Genomic DNA, 17,243 nt, shown 5'->3' with positions numbered 1-17,243 from the left:
TCGTTTCCGCAAACAGCCCGGCCGGGTCCCGGTTAGGAAATGTGACCCTAGCATAAGGATGCATGTTGTTCACTTATAAAGTGACATTGATTGAACGAAATGAATTGAAAGTAGAGAAGTTTCAGCAGTTTTCCTCCACGTGAAAAGGACAGAGACTGAAGGGATACGTATGTATGGGTGTATTTATGTATGGTTGTATGTATGGATGTATGTATGTATAGATGTATGGATGGATGGATGCAGAGACTCTGATGGAGATGTTTGAAATCGAGGACAAAGGAAATACATAGACGCTTAAACCTACAGCGGTGCATGTTTGTGCACGTGTACGGGACGCCTGTTTGGCGATGTCCTTGTCCCTGCACCACAAAAATGAACGATGTCCTCGTCCCTGCACCACAGAATGGACACTGCACGAAATGGCCTCGTATCCCGGCGTATACGTACAGGGATTCCTCCGGAAATATTCCATATCCCGGTGCGGATTTAGCGTATCCGTTAATTATATCGGATACGCTAAATCCGCACCGGGATATGGAATATTTCCGGAGGAATCCCTGTACGTATACGCCGGGATACGAGGCCATTTCGTGCAGTGGGACGTCAACGGTTTGGTAGGTCAATCAGATGCACACACATGCACGTTATGCAAATATACCACCCTGTATCTAGAAGCTTTTCTATTCTTCTGAACGATTTCTGTCATCAAATTTACGAGTAACTCAAACATAAACACCAGAGACAAAAAACAATCAAACAAGAACCTTTTTTTTATGAATGAATGAAGACCTTTATTGTATACATATTACCACTGGCCATGGGTTCAGTACAATGCACAACAGATATCAACAATCATGGTTTCTAAAATTTCTTATTCGACCGTCTTTCAAAACACGTGTTGCTGTGCACAGTATAATGGTTGAGACATGTGAAAATGTCCATGACCCAGTTGCAACATATATAAGAAAACAATACCTCCATTTTGGATGGAAACTGCCGTAGAGTGGCACTTGTCTTCGATAAATGGGTATTTGTAATTCAAAAAAGTAATCCAAACGAAAGCTTAGCATTTTACAACAGAGAAAGAAAAATGATACAAGAATCGTTCTTTATTATGATATCTACAATCAAGGATCCTGCAATTTCTTATTCGACCGTCTTTCAAAACACGTGTTGCTGTGCACAGTATAATGGTTGAGACACGTGAAAATGTCCATGACCCAGTTGCAACATATATAAGAAAACAATGCATCAATTTTGGATGGAAACTGCCGTAGAGTGGCACTTGTTCTCGATAAATGGGTATTTGTAATCCAAAAAAGTAATCCAAACGAAAGCTTAGCTTTTTACAACAGAGAAAGAAAAATGATACAAGAATCGTTTTTTATAATGATATCTACAATCAAGGTTCCTGCAATTTTGTATTCGACCGTCTTTCGAAACACGTGTCGTTGCGCACTGTATAATGTTGAGACACGTGCAACTATCCATGACCCAGTTGCAACATGTCATAAGATGACAGTGCCCCATCTTTTTTTTTTCAATTTGAAACCAGGCAATTTAGGAGCTGAACTGTTTCATACATAGTAAAAACAACACACGATCTTTTCTGACCAATGACGATAGGAGGCGAGAGCTTTCTGTCTGTAATTGCATGATAATATGTAAATCATAACAGTTATTGTCTGCCACATACAATCTGTACCGCGCACTAGCCAGCTGAGAGGGAAAGAGAGTGGACGTAAGTAGAAGTATGTTAACTCAGTCTGGTTTTTCATTGTACATCATACATACACTATGAAATACACTTTTGTAGCCAGAGTGCCAGATTGCCGGGTACTGCAAAAGAAGACTCGTAATCATTTTTGCATTTAAGAAGAAGAAAAAAGATACAGTTCCACGATGTGTTGGATGCTCACATTTCGTTAAGGACTTTGGGAACAAGATGTGAGTATGGTATTTATCAATCGGGACGTTATAAACTGGCTTAGCTTTTCTAGAGACAATTTGGAAATACTGAAACCTTAAGTCAACTATGTCCATTCTCCAACGTTAAGTGGAAATGTAGAATGTATCGTAATATATATGATAATAACTTTTATTTGTAAGTTCATGCCCGTAGTCTAATTGCAAGGGTACAAACAATAGAAAGGATAACAATGGTAACAATTGTCTATTCTATGCATTTAACTGATATTTCTACATACAACATTATAAACAAATGATGGCTCGTCCAACTAGCACTGCTTTTCTTGCCTGCAGATTTCGTTTTATAGTAAGGCCACCATTCAACTAGAAGGCGATCGCGCTTCGCTTTCGGGCAAACCTAACTTAAAGTTGTTAACCCTTGACTTTATCATTGGAATATAATGCAAAATGTACAAGACTAGTATGAAAAGACAAGAAAATATTCTAAGCGTAAAAAGCTTCGTCTTTAACCTATTGGAAATGTCATGGAGTTTATATTTTATCTTTGAAATTCGTTGCATGCTCTGTTCAATTCTAGGTCACAGAGAGCACGCAGTGAGAGCGCCGTCTTACCTGAATTGGGGGTATAAAGACAGTATTTTCTGTACATAGTTCTTCTACGTATGAAAGGGTAATCCAGATCCTAATCAACAAACATTTCCTACCTATCTATTCATTTCCCTGTATATCTTCTGTCATAGGAAACCTTTGTCTGTTGAGCATACTGAGGCGATACAAAATGAAATCCGCGACGTCCTTCTTCATGTTGACATTGCTGACCACTACTGTTGGGAAGATCTTTCATTATACCGGCCGCAACTTAACGCACGTCCCGATAGACTCCATCACGCCAGACGCCCATACTGTCAAGCTGTCAGACAACAAAATATCCCAGCTCGGCTCTTTTAAAACAACACCAAACATACGGTATCTGTTCATCGACAAAAACAGGGTAAACAACTTATCTTCGCAAACATTCCAACGTCTGAATGAACTTCGTCTTCTGGCTCTGGACAGAAACTACATCGTATCCCTTCGCGACTTCGTCTTTTCCGACCTCGCCGCGCTTTTAAACATATTTCTCTCGAACAACCTGATTTCTGCCATATCAGAACGTGCCTTCCACGGTCTGGCAAGTCTGGAGTTCCTGGAACTTTCCGGGAATAGACTGTCTGTGGTTCCCATGCAGGCCATCAGGCTGATTCCGAGTAAACAACTCTTGTTAGTATCGCTCATGGTCAACAAAATCAGTCAAATACCCAGAGATATAAAATCAGCACACCCGTCCGCTTCATACCAACTGCAGGGGAACCATTTGCGCTGTGATGAAGAGAAGATCAGCCATGATCATGTTATGACAGTTGATTTCAAGTGGCCAAATATTAGACCTTACGTCATGTATACTGAACATAACCGCTCTTTTGTCCTTAAGTCTTTCCTCATCAAAAGTCGGCATAGATACTTCGGTGTTCTTCCTTACACCTTCTCGGTAAGTGAGCCTCATTATTCTTTTGCTCTACCTCATCCTGAAAGTTTCAGGAAAGAGTTGTATGCTGATTCCTACTTCTGGAAAACCCCCACGGGGCTTCGCGTGGTCGAGTCTATGACCAAGGCGCTCATGGTCGAAGACTTCACCGAGAAAGACTCTGGCATGTACACAAGTGAACTAAAGAGGCTGGGTAGCACGATGACCTATCACTGGGACCTGTTGTTGTGTCCAAAATGGCAACCAAAGACGGAGAAACAAAAACAAAACACGACAATTTCCCCATTCGAAGACTCTTCAAAACTGGGCCCTTGTGCGAGCTCTACGAACCTATCTTGTTGTTCCTATTGGTTTGTTACCAAGCCATCATCATATCAGAAGCTCTGTGTCGTTGGAAATTCCAAATCTCAAGCCAAATCCGTCGTCTTATCCACAATTTCCATTGCTATTGTCGCAATGATTATCATACTATTTCCTACAGCGTTGTTTTGTTGGAGAAAGGGACGAACTAGGACACAAAATAATCTCATCGCCAATAAAACATTTTACATGGGGGTACAAGTCGCGGCCGTAGGCATCCCACTGCACACCCTGGCCGAGTTATCGGAAGATCCGACAGAAGGAGATTCAAACGCCTTTCCTCTTCAACGTCTGCGAAGGCAAGAATCTCAATGGTCGGCGATGAAAATGGGAGCCACGCAATATAGTCTCCACTGCGTGGCAGAAGCGCTCCCTGCGGACACGGTCAGTACTACAGAAGCTCAGGTTCATTACTACGAGAACGATGACGAAGCAGATGCAGATGAGGAGGTCCAACATCACCACTACGCTTCTGCAGCGCCGCCCCCTCTACCGGTCTATGAGGAAACTGCAGCTCACGCTCTGAACACAGAGGGAGCAGCTGAACAACCAGTTTTCCAAGCCGAAAATGTCGGAACTGGTGAGGAAGAAATGCCTTACGGAGTAGCCAAGGCAAATTCACTGTACCAACGAGATTCGGATTTTAACCATGGAAGTCTCGTGGCAAGTGAGCATACAAGTAGCATCACTGCAAACTACTGTGCGACAGATTCGAGCCGAATGGAAGAAAGATTTGATGCCACAGCAGAGGTAGACATACTTTATTATCAACGAGACATGGCTCCGAATGGCACAAGTGAGCATACAAGAAGCAACGCTGCAAATTATTGTGTGACAGATTCGAACCGAATGGAGGAAAGACTTGATGCCACAGCAGCGGCAAACACGCTTTATAAACTAGACACGGCTCCGAATAGTAGAAATCTTACAAGTGAGCATACGAGTAGTGCCGCTGCAAATTGTTGTGCGGCAGATCCAAACCAAACGGAAGCCGGCATCACTGACTTGTACGGACAGCAATCTGAGCGCACTGACATGGCACGTGACATCACAACGACTTCTCGTGATTCTGCGGAGAATTTTGGCATTTTGTATGGGAGCATTGCGGCAACCGTAGAGTAATACTGTAAATGCAGAAATGTTCGCGCGGATTTGATTTTGCGGTAGGGAGAAAATGGAATGTTTGCGGTAGTTTTGAGTTCACGCGTGAGACAGTTGTAGCGCTACAGTCACATAATGGATCGACTGTTCGCGGTGGTTTAAAGTTCGCGATAAAGCGCGGTGGTTTTAAGTTCGCGATAAAGCGATTTACCGCAAAAACCGTGAAAATAACCACCGCGAACATTTCTGCATTTACAATATCCGGGTAACCTTACCAGCGGGACCTACATGTATACAAATCGTTACTTTTGTGAGGCTTGATCAGTTTCACGCCCGACAAGTACATCAGCGCACGCCGGGGAGTTTTTACGGGGTTTGTTTCAATTGCTGTAATTAGAAAGACCGGCTGGAAAGATAGTAGGACAGAAATAGACCTAGTATGCTTATTAGTAAAACTTGAGCCTGTAAATTACGCCTAATAACTTGGCCCATTGAGAATCCAATCTATTGACTAACTAATGCAATGGAGAATTAACAGAGTAGCGTAAAATAAGAACATGCAGCGGGGTCATCCTCAGATCAACTCTAAACAACGTTTTGAGCTAGATGTGATTTGCATTTGTTGATTGTTATTAGTACTACCATTGAGCATTGTAAGATAGAAGTTTTTCTTGGGTAAATGTGCATTTGAAAATATCGTATTGCGTGTTTTATGTTGCATTGGGTAATGGATAAATAAATGGAAATAAATGTATCATTACCTTCATTATGCTTTTGGTGTCATTTTCCTGTTTGTTTGTGTGTGTGTGTATGTGTGTTTGCGTGTGTGTGTGTGTGTGTGTTTGTGTGTGTGTGTGTTTGCGTTTGTGTGTTTGTGTGTGTGTTTCTGAGGACAACATAACTCGAGAAGACGTAAATGGATCCTGAGGATATTCGGTAGATGGGTCGGAGTCGGGAAAACAAAGGTAATGTCTGATAATGGGTACCTTAGTGACTTTTTAAAGTACTTAAGCGCGGATCTTCCGGTTTTGAATTATTTACATTTGTAACTGAAAAAGATAGGAATGTCGATAGACATCAATTATGCATAATTACGCATGATCAATTTTGCATAATCAATGACACATACTTTAATTCCACAGAGGTAATTGATGGGAATCTCAAACTTACGGCATTATGAATCTAAGTAAAGGTGGACATCCTCAGACATAATTGATGCAAATTAGCTTCACATTTACATGATTCATGAGGAAACGTCAAATAATCAGATGCGCATGCATAATATGACTTTTATAGCAGAATAAACAATGAAGATTTACAATTACAATATTTTCGATTATAGGGATGTAATATATATGATATAAGTGTTGTAGCGTAGGTGGAGCATTAGGTATTGATTATGCAAATATATACCTTATTTTCATAGAAATTATTTGCACTTAATATTATTCTTTAGCGGTAAATTATGGAGCATCCTACTTGAGACACTTGTAAGTTAATCAAAGGTTAACAGATAGATACCCATGTAATTCATAATGGACAGATTATTACGTTGTAGGGATGGTAATTCATAATGTTCTTTAAAGCACTTTAAACGAAATTTCATCCGTGTTTGAAAAAAACATCAGGAATTAAGACATTTTTTATGGGACGTGGCGATAGAGACACGTGATTGCAGCCATGGGTCGAAAGTGTCATATAATCTGTGTCGCCCCCGTCTCGGAAGTAGCAGTTCCCGGAAGTAGCAGCAGATGGGCCATTCCGTGTGAAAATTTGGGTAGGTCCCAATTCTGCCTTGTGTCTTTTGTGTTAGGTTAAGTCTTCATTTATAGCTGCACTCAAATTTCGCAGCACAGGGTCTTATTTGCATAATTAATATCTAGTAATACTACATTACTCATGTCATATATATCGCATTCCTATGATCGAAAACATTGTAACTGTAAAACTATCTTGTTTATTATGGAATAATATTTTGCATATGGTTATGTGGCGTTTCTGAATTAATCATGTAAATGTAACCCTGCTTTGTATGATTTATGATTAATATTGTCCATCTTTACTCAGCTTCGTAATGCTGCAAGTGTGAGCAATCAGCTACCTCTATGGAATTATAGCATTTTGTCATTAATTATGCAAAAGTGATCAATGCATAATTAAGCATAATCGACGCCTATCGAAATTTTATGTCTTTTTTCAGTAACTAATGTAAAATTTAGATATATCAAAACCGGACGTTCCACTGCGGTATCTTAGAAAGCATCTACCAAATATCATCAAGATCCATAAATGACTTCTCGGGTTATGTTGCCCACAAGCACACACATACACACACACACACACACACACACACACATACACACACACACACACACATACAAACGCACACACATACACACACACACAAACACACACACACACGCACACAAACGCACACACACACACACAAACACACACACACACGCACACACACACAAACAAACACACACACACACACAAACACACACACAAACACACACACACACACACGCACACAAGCAAATGGCACCTAAAGCATAGTAAAGGTAATATATAATTTATTTCCATGTAGTTATTCATTATTGAATGCAAGGGGAAACCCGCAATACAATACTTTCAAACGCACACTTACCGAAGAAAAAAATCTATTTTACAATGCTCAATGGTAGCGCTAATAACGAACGACAAATGCAAATCACATCTAGCTCAAAGCGTTGTTTAGAGTAGATCTGAGGATGACCCCACTACATATTCTTTGTTTTCTCCATTCTATCAATTTTTATCACATTAGTTAGTCAATGGCAACCGTTCTCAACGGGCCAGCATATTAGGCGTAATTTGCAGGCTCACGTCTATGCATATTTCTGTCATACTATTATTCCAGTCGGTCATTTTAATTATTACAATTGCAAAAGACCCCCTAAAAACTACCCGACGTGCGATGATATACTTGGCGGACGTGAAATTGATCAAGCCCCGCAAATGTAAGGATTTATGTAGGTCCCGCTGGTAAGCTTACCCGGATATTCTAACTGCAGAAATGTTCGCGGTGGTTTTATGTTCACGGTTTTTGCGGTTAATCACTTTATCGCGAACTTAAAACCATCGCGCTTTATCGCGAACTTAAAACCACCGCGAACAGTCAATCCATTGTGTCACTGTAGCGCTACAACTGTCTCAAACGTGAACTAAAAACTACCGCGAACATTCCATTTTGCTCCATACCGAAATCAAATTCATGCGAACATTTCTGCATTTACAGTATTACTCGACGGTTGCCGCAAAGCTCCCATACAAAATGCCCAAACTCTCCACAGAATCACTAGAAGTCGTTGCGATGTCACGTGCCATGTCAGTGTGGTCAGTTTGCTGTCCGTATAAGTCAGTGATGCCGGTTTCCGTTTGGTTTGGATCTGCCGCATAACAATTTGCAGCGGCACTATTTGTATGCTCACTCGTGAGAGTTCTACTATTCGGAGCCGTGTTTTGTTTATAAAGTGTGTTTGCCTCTGCTGTGGCATCAAGTCTTTCTTCCATTCGGTTCGTATCTGTCGCACAGTAATTTGCAGCAGCGCTACTTGTATGCTCACTTGTGCCGTTCGGAACCGTGTCCGGTTGATAATAAAGCGTGTTTGCCTCTGCAGCTGCTGTAGCATCAAGTCGTTCTTCCATTCGGTTCGAATCTGTCGCACAGTAGTTTGCAGCGTTGTTACTTGTATGCTCACTTGCCACGAGAGTTCCACGATTGAAATCCGAATCTCGTTGGTACAGTGAATTTGCCTTGGCGACTCCGTAGGGCATTTCTTCCTCACCAGTTCCGACATTTTCGGCTTGGAAAACTGGTTGTTCAGATACTCCCTCTGTGTTCACGGCGTGAGCTGTAGTGTCATCATAGACCGGTAGAGGGGGCGGCGCTGCAGAAGCATAGTGATGATGTTGGACCTCCTCATCTGCATCTGCTGCGTCATCGTTCTCGTAGTGATGAACTTGAGCTTCTGTAGTACTGACCGTGTCCGCAGGGAGCGCTTCTGCCACGCAGTGGGAACTATATTGCGTGGCTCCCATTTTCATCGCCAACCATTGGGATTCTCGCGATCGCAGACGTCGAAGAGGAAGAGCATTAGATTCTCCTTCTGTTGGATCTTCTAATAATTTGGACAGGATGTGCAGAGGGATGCCTACGGCCGCGACCTGTACCCCAATGTGAAATGTTTTGCTGGCGATGAGATTGTTTTGTTGAATAGTTCGTCCTTTTCTCCAACAAAACAGCGCGGTAGGAAATAACATAATAAGAATGGCGACACTAGCAATAGAAATGGTGGACAAGACGAGAGTTTCTGCATGTGACTTAGAGTTTCCAGCGACACACAGCTTCTGATGTAATGATGGTGCGACAATAAACCAGTAAGAACAACAAGATAGGTTCGTAGAACTCGCACACGGATCTCTGTTGTTTTTACCCAGTGTTGAAGAGTCCTCGAATGGGGAAATTGTCGTGTTTTGTTCTTGTTTCTCCTTCTTTGGTTTCCATTTTGGACACAACAGCAGGTCCCAGTGATAGGTTATCGTGCTTCCCAGCCTTTTTAGTTCACTTGTGTACATGCCAGAGTCTTTCTCGGTGAAGTCTTCGACCATGAGCGCCTTGGTCATAGACTCGACCACGCGGAGCCCCGTGGGGGTTTTCCAGAAGTAGGAATCAGCATACAACTCTTTCCTGAAACTTTCCAGATGAGGTAGAGCAAAAGAAAGATGCTTAGTTACGTAGAAGGTGTGAGGAAGAACACCGAAGTATCTATGCCGACTTTTGATGAGGAAAGTCTTTAGGACGAAAGAGCGGTTTTGTTCAGTATACATGAAGTAAGCTCTCATTTCTGGCCATGTGTTATGTTTGATAACATGATCACGGCTGATCTTCTCTTCATTATATGTACAGCGTAAAGGATTCCCCTGTAACTGGTATGAAGCGGACGGATGTATTGATTTTATGTCTCCGGGTATTCGACTGATATTGTTGACCATGAGCGATACTAACAAGAGTTGTTTACTCGGAATCAGCCTGATGGCCTGCATGGGAACCACAGACAGTCTATTCCCGGAAAGTTCCAGGAACTCCAGACTTGCCAGACCATGGAAAGCACGTTCTGATATGGCAGAAATCAGGTTGTTTGAGAGCAAGAGGTTTGAAAGCGCGACGAGGTCGGAAAAGATGAAGTCACGAAGGGAAACGATGTAGTTTCTGTCCAAATCCAGAATACGAAGGTCACCCAGGCGTTGGAATGTTTGCGGAGATAAGTTGTTTACTCTGTTTTTGTCGATAAACGGATACCGTATGTATGGGGTTGCATTAAAAGAGCCGAGGTGGGATATTTTGTTGCCTGACAGCTTGACAGTATGGGCGTCTGGCGTGATGGAGTCTATCGGGACGTGCGTTAAGTTACGGCCGGCATAATGAACGGTCATCCCAACAGTACTGGTCAGCAATGACAACATGAAAAAGGACGTCGCGGATTCCATTTTGTATCGCGTCGGTATGCTTAGCAGACAAAGGTTTCCTATGACAGAAAATATGCATGGAAATGAATACAGGGGATAGATAAGTAGGGAATTTTTGTCTATTGGGATCCTGAATTAGAGAAACGATGTACAGAATGTACTTTCCTGAGACCATTTCGATTTGATTATATGAATGACCTCCTCTGCACACCCCAAAACTGATGCAAGCATGCGAATAAAAAAAGTTTGTCAAAAAAAGTTACCTTCATTTTAAATCTACGTGGTCAGGAAGGATGAACAAAACTAAACACACATAGTATATGGTATACCCAAATATCTTCATTTTCGTGTTTTCAAAACACGTCTTCTTTAGAATTGAATTTGGCATCCTACGACATCAGTATTTGTTTTTGAACATGTTATTATTTGCAATTTACACTATGTATTTTCTCATTTCATTGCAGCTCTTTACGATTTACAGTATGGACGAAAACCTTTTTTTAAATATTGGAAACAGACGAAAAGTGATACTGATGTAATCCATGTAATAAAATCACATCAATCATCTTACTATGAAAAGAAATCTGCAGGCAAGAAAAGCAGTGGTACATAAATGTAGCTCAGACGAACCATTATTTGTTTACATTACGATATGTTCTACTCTTCCACTTAACGTTGGAGATAGTTGGTTTTCGGTTTCACTGTTTCAAACTTTTTTGTGTGTCACAGAATCTTCGACTTACCTGCCAATTTGCATAACAGGAAACTCAGAAACAAACACACGTTTCGCCAGTTTAGAACGTCCCTTTTCATGAATACCACACTGACATTCTGTGGCAAAGCTACTTAACAAAATGTGACCATCCGACACATTGTAGAACTACATCTGATATGAATTGTTTTAAGTTAAAATGCAAGTATAATTACGAGTCTTGTTTTGCAGTACACTGCAATCTGGCACTCTGGCTACAAAGGTGTATTTTATAGTGTATATATGATATACAATGATAAACCAGTTTACATACTTGAATGAATGAATGAAATTTATTGCTCGACAATCGTACATGGTACAATTTAGGCATCAAATCAACAATACTATAAGGCTAATCTATCCTACTATTCTAAGTACAAAATATTATAGAAACCAGTATATTGTTTACAATATAGTCATGTATGGGTAATTCTGTCTCGCTTTTGGGATGATTATGGAGGAATTGACCTATGTAGATCATTGGAGTCGGACATGACAACAGTACATAGAAAATATCGCTCTGTACAAGATAGGATGAAGTTTGTCTTGTAATAGTCTACTACTTACGCTTGTGCAGGATTAGCCTGCCTTACGTCCACTCTCTCTCCCTCTCAGCTGGCTAGTGCGCGGTACAGATTGTATCTGGCAGACAATAACTTATGATTTACATATTATCATGCAATTACAGGCAGAAAGCTCTCGAAAGATATCGTCATTGGTCAGAAAAGATCGTATGTTGTTTTTACTATGTATGAAACAGTTCAGCTCCTATATTGCCGGGTTTCAAATTAAAAAGAAAGAAGATGGGACACTGTCTTCTTTTGACATAATGCAACTGGGTCATGGACATTTGCACGTGTCTCAACAATGATAATACTGTGCACAACAGCACGTGTCTCGAAAGACGGTCGAAAAGAAATTGTAGAAATCTTGGTTGTAGATATCATTAAAAAACTGGATTTTTCACATTTAAAAAAAAAAAGAAGAAGATGGGGGCTCTGTCTTCTTATGACATGTACCAACTGGTCATGGACATTTGCACGTGTCTCAACCAAATACAGTCGAATAAGAAATGGTAGAAATTTTGGTTGTAGATATTATTCAAAAGATTCTTGTCTGATTCTCATTGTGTCTGACGTATCAAGCTAAGCTTACTTTCAAATTCCTCGTCAACATTGGAGGACGGATATCGGCCAGAAGAATAGAAATTCTACTGAATACAGGGTTTTATATTTAGATAACATGCATGTGTGCATCTGATTAACCTATCAAACCGTTGACGTCCATTCTGTGGTGCAGGGACAAGGATATCGTCCCTTTTTGTGGTGCATGGACGAAGACATCGCCTATCAGGCGTCCCAAACACGTGCACAAACATGCACCGCTGTAGTTTCAAGCGTCTATGAATTTCGTTTGACCTAGATGTCAAACATCTCCATTAGTCTCTCAATCCATCCATCCATCCATCCATATCATCCATCCATCCATTCATACATCAATATCTCTTCAGTCTCTGTCTTTTTCACGTGGAGGAAAACTGCTGAAACTTCTCTTCTTTCAATTCGTTTTGTTCAATCAATGTCACTTTATAAGTGAACAACATGCATCCTTAGAGCGATTTTCTTTTCGATCCCTGATGTTATAAAAGTCACGTAGAAGCGTCGACTTTACGAGTGCATGATTTATTACTTTGTTCAAGTACAATGATATCGTGAAGCTTTTTAGACACAACAAAAAGTACAGTGACTTTCGTACGGTCAACTAAAAAGCTACAAAACAAATACAAAATATGTGTCCGAATTCTACTAGCTAAGTAAAACAGGAACTCAATTCATCACATGTGTAACTTGGTCGGTGAGGAGCTCTATTTTATATATATATATATATATATATATATATATATATATATTAATATAATTATGACCTAATTTGTATAGTCAATGAGAAAACTGTAGGATACCCTAGTAGTTGATGGTGGGATATTAATACTAGTGACACATGTAGCTTAGATAAGGGTGAACATTATCAGATGTAAATCATATAAATTTACATTTGGGAATCATTTCCATAATATGAATTCTACAATAGCTTCCCGAAGAGGCATACAACTTTGATATTTGGAACGTGTGTTATTTGGAATGAGGAGGTAATAGATTCAACCAGATTATGCCAATACAATTTTTGCATAGATATTTATGGAGCAAAGGCAGCACAGACTCAATGGTAAATGATGGAAATATCCCATCGTCATATTATTGATAGTAATGTGTTCTACGAATTGATACTGATACCACTTAAAGTTGCCTTCTAGGGTTTTAAAGACAAGCATAATACATACACAATAAATGCAAAATTCCACTGATAATCAAATCTATATAACGATTCCTGCGTGCAAGATACACTTCACATCTTTTAACTCCTTTACGTATATATATAGTTCTGCAATTACAGCGGGTATATGTGGCATTCATCAAATATCCAACAGACGTAGTGATTAAAAAAGGGTAACAGTTTTTTATGGGCTCAAAATGAAAGGTAGCCTCTGCGACTAGAATATAAGTGAAACATTATGGTACTACATTTGTATGTACAAGTAATGGAATTGTGAGTAAGAAGAAGACGAAATATCACACAGTTATTCTTATATAAAGAAACAACGGATGATTGAACAACTGCGACCGATAAACAACCAACCAGTCAGTACGGGGAAGGGTGCCAGTGTACCTGGCAGAACTCTTTCGATGGAAGTCTCCGCCTACACTAAAAGCCCGAACACGCACAGAAGCCAAACGGATTCGGGATTACGACCCCCCCACCGGCTTCACCGTCCATCAGCTAGAGTAACATCATATCGCAGCAGTCTACAACATTATGGGGCTGAGTTATGGAACACTCTCTCACTGGAACAACGAACTGCACTTAATTACAAGACCTTTAAGAATGGCACTACCGGCGGCAATTGATATCTGTACTGTATGTAACATGGCTTTATGATTGGTTATTATTGTTATTGTGTAAAAAGTCATAGTTTGTGTTTATATATGTGAAACCAGGGGTACCTGTGTATCTTCCCTGTAAAAATAAAATAAATAAAAACAAAGCCAAAGCCACCTTCAAAATCAGCATGATAGTAGCCACGTGCTTGATATACCCAATGCTGAAATGCTTTGATTTTCACAAAAATAAAGGTGAACGTTATCAAAAAACTACATCACCGCAACGAATAAGTTTGACTAGGACCTAGATATGATTCAAAGAGTGAAGTTTCACACATGAACAGCTTTTAAATGAATCTCAAATAATGATTCTTTACAATATGTAAATCATTTTGATGACGTACTGTATGCAAATGTGTGTTCAATACTACACATTTGCATACCGTAATCTTTAACAAGCCATTAATAGTTTGATGAAGCTATCTTTGTTTTGTACTTATCAGGCCATGTTGATTTGATAAAATGAATCAATTAATTTTCGTCCGTGAAAAAAAATGGTCAAACTGTAAATCATACATAGCAGCTGCAAAATGTGAGAGCATATTTCGGAAACAGGATAGTAATGTCGAGAAAGGCCAACGTCAATTCCAAAGTCAATGAAAAAGATGTGAAGGAACAAAAATGAAGAACGTATATTGCAGTATACCATACTCTGTGTTAAGTTTTGTTCCTGATTCCTGATTTCATATTGAAGGCAAGGTTTTCGTGAAACTTTTTGATTCATTCGCACGCTCGCATCAGTTTTGGGTTCCCCAAAGGATGTCATCAATATAATCAAATAAGATGGTTTAACAGATGACACTATGTTTCCGGACCGACAGTCTAATTCCGTCAAATTTTTTTCCAAGTAGATTGACCAAAATTGATTATTGTCTACAGGTATAAAGTGAAACAAAAAGTTATTAATACCTAGGCTAGGTAACCAAGAGATGTCTCTAGGTACATGGCCAGTTTTGCTGCATTCTTTGATAAGATTTGGGGCAAATTGTATGGACTGTTTCCCTTTACTTATTGGTATTCTGCATCATGTTGTTACCTCATAAGTATCAGATGTCGTTTTCTTCCCAATCTAAGAATTAAGATAAATACCGGAATTAGACTGTCTGTCTGGAATCATTCTGTATCCGTTTTTGGAGAATACAGAACTCGGTACGCCCCTTTACATATCTTGATGAACCAAAATATGTTCAACATGCAAAGAACGGGTGTCAGAAATAATAAGTTAAAGATGGGGCCAAATTCCATTTTGAACATTTCGCCTGTCTTCATGTGCGGAATTAGTCCAAAATACATGGGGATGGTGGCGATACGGCAAAGGAAGAAAACCACCAGCATGGCCACACCGTTCACTTTGTACAGCAGGGAATGGCGATGGCCCAGAGTGTGTAGGATCAACCTGAGTTGGAGACAGAATTAATTGCATTTACTTTCTATGATCACATATCCAAAAATGTATTTAGGACTCTACTCATTGAACATGGCGTGGATACTGACTAAAGTATTACATTATTACTGCCTATAACTTATAAGGCAGTTCGTAGTTGGAAGTGCGCATGTACAGCGTCATCAGGTGTAAGAATATCTCAGGAGGAAGCCAAAATTTACGTCAAGACAGGGGTCATCTCCGTTGTAGAATGGTGATTTGACATTGAACGAACTCGCTCCCTACATCCCGACTTTATCTGAAACAATGTATTTTTGCTAGGTAAGGTTACACACACTAACCGAAGGACGCCAAAAGAGGGGATTGTGTAAGGCAGTTCACAATTCAACTGCGTATGTGCATTGTGAATGTCAAAGTTCAAGCCCCTGGTATGAAGATTTTGATTATGGTTAGGGGGCCTTAACTTAAACTTTGACATTTGCACACAATGCGTCACATGAAAACTGGCTTACAGAATGGAAATTATATCCTGAAACAAGGTTTTTCGAGTTTCTGGAGTACTTTTTTTCACTTATGAGAAATATACATTTTACTGTCACACTGATGCAATGTTTTATACTAATGACCTACCTCATATTAACGAAGGGGCTGGACAGTTCCGTCAGAAACCAAGCGTTGCCAAAATACAACGCCGCACAACCAACCTAGGAAACGATAATTAATCACAATACGTGAGATATCCACTGTAGCTATCTACCATCAATAACTTTAAAAAATAATGTGTTGTTCGTCGAGTCAAACGACGAACTCTAAGAATATCATTATGGTCGCAAGGTGGCTTAACTATTCTCCAAGCGAAGGTACGTTTCGGTCGAGCGGCTACAACTGTCAGCCAATCATGTTGCCGCCTGACCGTAAGCGGTTACGTGATTGGCTGGCCAGGGCTAGCGCAGCGAGAAGGAAGGACCGTAGGCCGGTACGCCAGGGTAGATGCGGAGACGCGAGTCATCCGTGCGTGAGCTCGGGAGGGTGGTGGCGGACGACACACACCCATGCCGGCAGTTCCGTGTGAAATCCGGAGACACTAAGTACGATCTAAGACAAACTTCAGTCTACAAAGTACCGTTGAGCCGTTCGAAGAGGCATGAACAGTCCTTCTTCCCAAGAACTCTAAAATTGATGCAACAATGAGCCAAAAGGTACATTGATTGCCATGATCTCCATATCTGTTAGTGTTTTAGCTTAGTATTTGCACGATGATCGTCAGCAAGATTTTATATATCTAATGTGACTATGGTAAGCGTGCTTTTAACAGATTTTGCATATCTATTGTGACCGTGTGATTTGCCTCTGTGTAGTTTTGATGGCTCATTTTCGTATGTCATGTTGACTTGCTGTTGTGTAAATTTGCAACGCAATTCAGGTTTACAAAAAAACTGCGAAGTTGTAAATACTGAATAAAGTTTCAAAGTTTCAAAGTTGCTTGATATATTCAACCGGCAGGCTGGCCTGGCATGAGAGGATGACGCGTGACCGCGGCGTGAGTATGCCGACAAAGGCCAACCTTGGTCGGAAAAAAAACTTACCATGACATTATGGCCGCTCCAGGTTGAAATAGCGTGATGTAGAACCATGCTCCAGTCTCGTAGAGGGACAAACATCACCATAAGTAGACAATCTGAAGGT

This window comes from Branchiostoma lanceolatum, chromosome 13 (genome assembly GCF_035083965.1).
Source record: "Branchiostoma lanceolatum isolate klBraLanc5 chromosome 13, klBraLanc5.hap2, whole genome shotgun sequence".
In the NCBI taxonomy this organism is placed as follows: Eukaryota; Metazoa; Chordata; class Leptocardii; order Amphioxiformes; family Branchiostomatidae; genus Branchiostoma; species Branchiostoma lanceolatum.
This window is presented reverse-complemented; position numbering follows the sequence as displayed.